Source organism: Primulina tabacum, unplaced genomic scaffold (assembly GCF_025594145.1).
Source record: "Primulina tabacum isolate GXHZ01 unplaced genomic scaffold, ASM2559414v2 Contig588, whole genome shotgun sequence".
Taxonomy (NCBI): Eukaryota; Viridiplantae; Streptophyta; class Magnoliopsida; order Lamiales; family Gesneriaceae; genus Primulina; species Primulina tabacum.
The window spans coordinates 58,854-64,853 of NW_027459796.1; positions in this window are offsets into that span (position 1 = coordinate 58,854).

Consider the following 6,000-nt stretch of genomic DNA (forward strand, 5'->3'; position numbering starts at 1 on the left):
ATTCTGGTATGAAACAGTTCAACAATAACAACAATAACATAAATCATGCATAATCATATAATAAAATGTAATATGCAATGCATGAAAGGCTCAACGAATAACCGGGATAACAGGAGCCAACAAACGGTACGATAACAACTGGAATAATGCTCGAGCAACAACACAGGGGAGCTACATCGTCATGCAGCTAAACCGCCCTGCCAAGTATGCGAGGTATGCCAAGCTGTGCTGAAAAACACCCCTGACTCGGCCTCCATACAGTTGATACGATATAAAAGGATGGCACAACAAAACGAACTAGATGACACAATCCTAGCGCTCACCTCAAAAGGCTGCACTAACCACGGGATTGTTCAATCACATCTACGGTCTCATGTGTATAGGCCTATCAGCCACACAATGATCCCGAGATAAACAACAGTGCCAGATAACAATGGATATCAACAATGGGCTAACAAGAACGATAGGTGTGAGAACCCGGATTTTTCGAAGCAAAGCACCTCAAAAAGCTCGGAAAGTAGCTCAAAAAGAAGCCGAGGCAATGCAAAACCTTGAGAATTAAGGGTACGTCGCTCGGAAGAGGAAATCCTCAGCTCACAAGCTAAAACCCTCAGCTCAAGGAAGCTCCAAGATTCTTGGACAAGAAACCCTCAGCTCAAAAGCTAAAACCCTCAGCTCAAGGAAGTTCATTCATTCTTGGGGAGAAAACCCCAAGCTCATGAGCTCAATCTTCCAGCTCAAAGAAGCTCAACCATGCTTGTCCTAAAAAGGCCAAAAAGAGAGCTAAAGGAGAAGTTAAAGGTTTGGACAAACTTAGTATGCAAGAAATGACCATTGAGATAACCAATGAAGGAGCTAAGGGAGGAGCTAAGAGGCTAGGACAAATTTATGGTGCAAGGAATGACTCTTGGTGCTTGGCATATCTTTGACCACCATTATGATCATCATTACTCCATTCTTGGAGGCCAAGAAATCAGCCAAATGGCTAGGTGGAAAGCCTTTCTTTCTCCTATAAATACCACCTCAAGGTTGGAAGAAAAGCACACCAAAATCACTCTCAAATTTCGGCCAAAGGAGAGCAAGGAAGAGGAGGAAATTCTTGCAGTGCAGGCGATCAAAATTTACGTCGAAGTGCTGCTAAAATTGTGTCTCAGTCTGCTCGAAGGAATAATCGTAGTGCTGCGCGATTGAAGATCGCATTTGTTAAAGTCACGATGAAGTGCTGCTCAATTTTCGAGAGGAACTTTGTACGAGAATCGGTAAGTGGGCTTTTGTTATATATTCGTTTGTATTTTTAAACTTGAATATATATTATGACATGCATGATTGTGAGTCTCCATTTTCGAAAATATGAAGTCTGTCCGTTTAAAATTTCGATCGATTATATGCTAAGTCTGTTATTCGAAATTCTTTGGTTCCGCTGAATCCGTCTGAAACTCTGATATCTGAAAACTCTGATATGTTCTGTCTAGTAAACTCTGAATCTGTGTTGCACTGTTACGATTCGAATTTGAAATGAGACGAGAATTGTGATTCTGTATGGCCCCCATTGGTGGGTATAAAATCATGTTCTGTTCTGGCCCCCATTGGTGGGTATAAAACCATGTTCTGTCTGGCCCCCATCGGTGGGTATAAAACCGTGTTCTGGCCTCACCCCTTAGAGGACTAACATATTGGGGACAATTTGACCATGGAAATGAGATGAGTAACAGTGTTCTGTCTGTTCCGATCTGTTCTGTTCTGAATTGTTCTGATCTGTTTCTGAATTGCTCTGAATCGTCTGAAACCTCTGTCTCATATTTGTTTCGTTTCTGTTATGATGAGTTAAAAGTAATAAGGTTTGAAAGTTTGTTAAAGAAATGTTTTAAAGATTAAGTTCTATATGTATCATTGGAAATCGATCGACCCCCACTTGCTGAGTGTTTCCCAAAACACTCACCCCTTACAAATTTCAGATAAAAATGAAAAGCAAATAAATGAGGAGGAACAAGAAGCCTTCTGGGGATGGTAGCCGATGAGCAAGATACAAGAAATCAAGACTTTATTTTCCTTTTGTTCAGTTTCCGCATTTGCAACTCTGACGTATTCTTATTTCTATTGTCAATATAAAGACAATGTTTAATTTATGAAAAAGACTGGTTTTTGGCATTTTGATACGAGGCTTAATTGTTTTCAAGAAATCGTAAAACAATGCCGGATGTCACCGACGCTTCGGACACGGGGCGTGACATTTAAGTGGTATCAGAGCCGCCTGGTTCATAATTCCGCTGGGATTTTGACAGACAAAATTTGAAGAAGTCAAATTTTGGCAAAAGCCTAGTACATTCTGAAACAAACTCTCATTCTTTCCAAAAATTCTTTGAGAAATTCGAAATCTATTTCCTTCAATCATTCTGCAAACTCTTAGTATCGAAAATCCCACGACAACATTGTTTGTGCCTTTCTATCCTTTATTCGATTCTGGAATTTTACCTCAACGGATGCCTTCGTGCTCGTGCTCAATCCGTCCTTCGCAAGCGTCAACATACCATGGAAACCCAAACACGAGAGATTGCAACCCTAAAGGATCAACTCGATATAGAAAAACAAGAGAACAAGAACTCGTAAAGATCAAGAACCTACTTAAAACTGATATACAACGTCTCACCTATCGCCTTGACAGATCAAAGATTCAGCTCGCCCTAACACTACGTAATCCATCTCACGTGATACGACCCCTAATCGAAAGTTGATAGTAAAGATGAAACTGAGAAGGATCTTGCTCACCGCTCTCTTTATCAACATGAAGACCTTTCTAGCAAGCAAGAACGTTACATCTCCAAGCTTCATGGTGATATGGATAGAATGCAAGAACAACATAACTATATGCACCTTGTCATGGAAAACATGGAAGAAGAAGAAGAAGCATCTATGGAAGTAGTGGAAAAAAAGAACAGTGATGATGAAGAAATGATAAGGTAGGCTAGACTGGTATTATGGTTATACGATACTATAAGAAAGAAGTGTAACATTTCTTTGAAAATGTACAGAGATAAGTTGAATTATATTTTTGGGAACATACCTATCAGAGATAATTTGACTTATATTTTTGGGAATACAAATACTCTGATATAAGTTGACTTACATTTGGAAATTTACTTATCGAAGATAAGCTTCCGACTTAAGATGAAATGTTTGATTCAGGAATAATAAATATTTATGAAAATATGAGATAAGAATTAAATAAGTTTTGATATTCAGATATGAAGGTGATTTTTATGTCAATAATTAACGGTATGGACATTTAAATTTGGGATATTAAGCGATAAATTTAAATATGTAAGATTTTGGAATATTTAATAGATGTAAGAAACAATAACTTAAGTTAAAAAAAAATTAAGGTCGTTACCTTAAGTAAATAAAGTGAGTTATGAGATATTGGTGGACATCGAGGGAAATGTAGCATGCATAATAGGTTCTGACTCTTCTTATAGTAAAAAGAAAAATAGGGGAAAGATTTGTGGAGAAAGACATCCAACGAAATTATTGTATTAAAGCATGTTAGGCTCATAGTTTTGATTAAAGACAGATTTAGTAAAAGAATAATTGCTTGAGGAATTAGTTTCTTCCGTACAAGATTGAAAGAAATTTTAACTAGGTTATTAGGACTTAAGTCAATAGGCTGATAAGGAGCTATGTTCTAGATTCTATATTGGTTTTAAGTTTTGAGATATTAATCGTGATAATTTTAAGATAGAATAAAATAAGTATATTCAGTGCCAATTTTATTTAGTGTACTATGGTAAATTTCAACGTCATTCTGAGAATTGGTTGGTTGGACAAGAATCATGCAATGTAAATGATTCGGGGTAAGAATGCCAAACTCCAATCCAAGAATAAATCATATTTTATGGTAAGGATAAGGAACACGAAGTCCTTTCTTTCTGCCTCTCAGATCTAGAAAGGTATGGAGTATGGCAAAGAAGTCTAACTAACAATAATGAGAGAAGCAAAAGAAGGAATTGAGCTCAAGGTATAAAATATTCCTGTGGTACGAGAGCTCCGAAAGCGTTACTTTAAATTATCTCAGACTGTGAAGTAGAATTCGAAAGTAATTTGATGGTTCGTGCTACACTAAAATCTAATGAACCCTAGCAAATGGCGTCAGTTAAACTCAAGAAGCTAAAAGAACAATTCCAAGATTTGTTAGTCAAAAACAAATCTGACTAAGTGCCTATCCTTGGGAGCTTCAGTCTTATTGACACAAAAGAATAGTGAAAGCACAAGATAGTGTGTCGATCTACAAAGAACTCAATAAGATCAAGAACAAATGTCATTTTTCAAGAATAGATGACCTTTTCTATCAGTTAAAAGGAGCTAAGATCTTTTCGAAGCTCTATCTAAGGTCAGACTACCACAATTGAAGGCCAAGGCAGAGAATATTCGTAAAACAGCCTTAAAAATAAAAGGGTATGGACACTATGAGTTCACGATAATACCTTTTTGACCTGACCAATGCTCCAGCAACATTCATAGAACTCATGAACAGAGTGTTCAAGAAAATTCCTCGACAAGTTGTGGTAGCATTTATTGATGACATTCATGCATATTCAACAAGTGAGTAAGACCGCAAGGAAGATCTTCGTCTTGCTCTACCGATGCTCAGAGGAAAATAACTAAATACTAAATTTAATAAATGTGAATTTTGATTAAAAATTGTCACATTCTTCGGTCATATAATCTATGAAATGGGCATATAAGTGGATCACCAATAAGGTGGAGGCAATCATAGACTGGCCTTGATCGAATACTGAAATAGAAATTTGAAGTTTTTGGGATTAGTTGGCTATTAAGAAAATGTGTTGAAGGATTTTCTTCCGCTCACCAAGCTCACTCAGAAGAACTCTAAATTCAATTAGAGTGAAGAATGTGAGAAGAGTTTTTAGATCTTGAAAAAGAAACTAGTTTCTACGCTAGTATTAGTACTTCCCGAAGAAGGCAAGAATTTCAGAATTTACAATGATGCATCAAAAGAGGATTGTGATGTGTTCTCATTCAAGAGGGCAAGTAATTGCCTATGCAACGATGAAATTAAAATCATGTGAGCAAAATTATCCAACACATGATAGTGAATTAGCCACAATTATATTTGAGCCAAAGATCCAGAGAATCAATTTCTTTGGTGGCAAATGTGTGAAATTTATCGATCATCAAAGCCTCAAATACTGTTCAAACAAAAGGAATTAAACATGAGGCAAAGACGGTGGATCGAACTATTGAAGATATTTTAGGGCGTGTGCCATGAACCTCGGAGGAATTAAATAAACACCCCTCTTGATTGAATTTTTCGATAACAATAATTATCATTGAAGTATTGAAATCAGAGAGAAAGCTATCATGGTACTTGAATTGTTGATAAAGTAGCTATTATCAAGGAAAAACTCAAGGCAGCTCATGATCGACAAAAGAGCTGGGCTGATTTAAAGTGAAAACCGTTGGAGTTTGAAATCGGTGAGAAAGCTTATGATAACGTTTCCCTATGAAAAGAGTGGTTCGATTCAGCAAATCTAGAAATCTAACTCCAAGGTATATCGACCCTTCATAATACTGGGAAAAGTGGGAAACCTAGCTTATCGGCTGGTTTTACCACTAGGCATGTCAAGGATTGACAACATCTTCCACGTCTCACAGCTAAGGAAGTATGTCTCAGATCCAAGTCAGAATTTTAAAGTTGCATCGCTACTAAACGAAGGAAAGAAGTCCCTATTCAAATAGTGGACACCAAAGACCAAGTGCTGAGACGCTAAACAATTCCATATATCAAGATACAATGGTCAAATCATATGGAATGAGAAGCAACTTGGGAATTTGAAGAAAGTATGCGCACCCGGCACCCTCATCACTTTATTGATCTAGCTAACTAAAGTTTCGAGGACGAAACTTCCAATAAGGAGGGTGGGATGTGAGAACCCGGATTTTTCGAAGCAAAGCACCTCAAAAAGCTCGGAAAGTAGCTCAAAA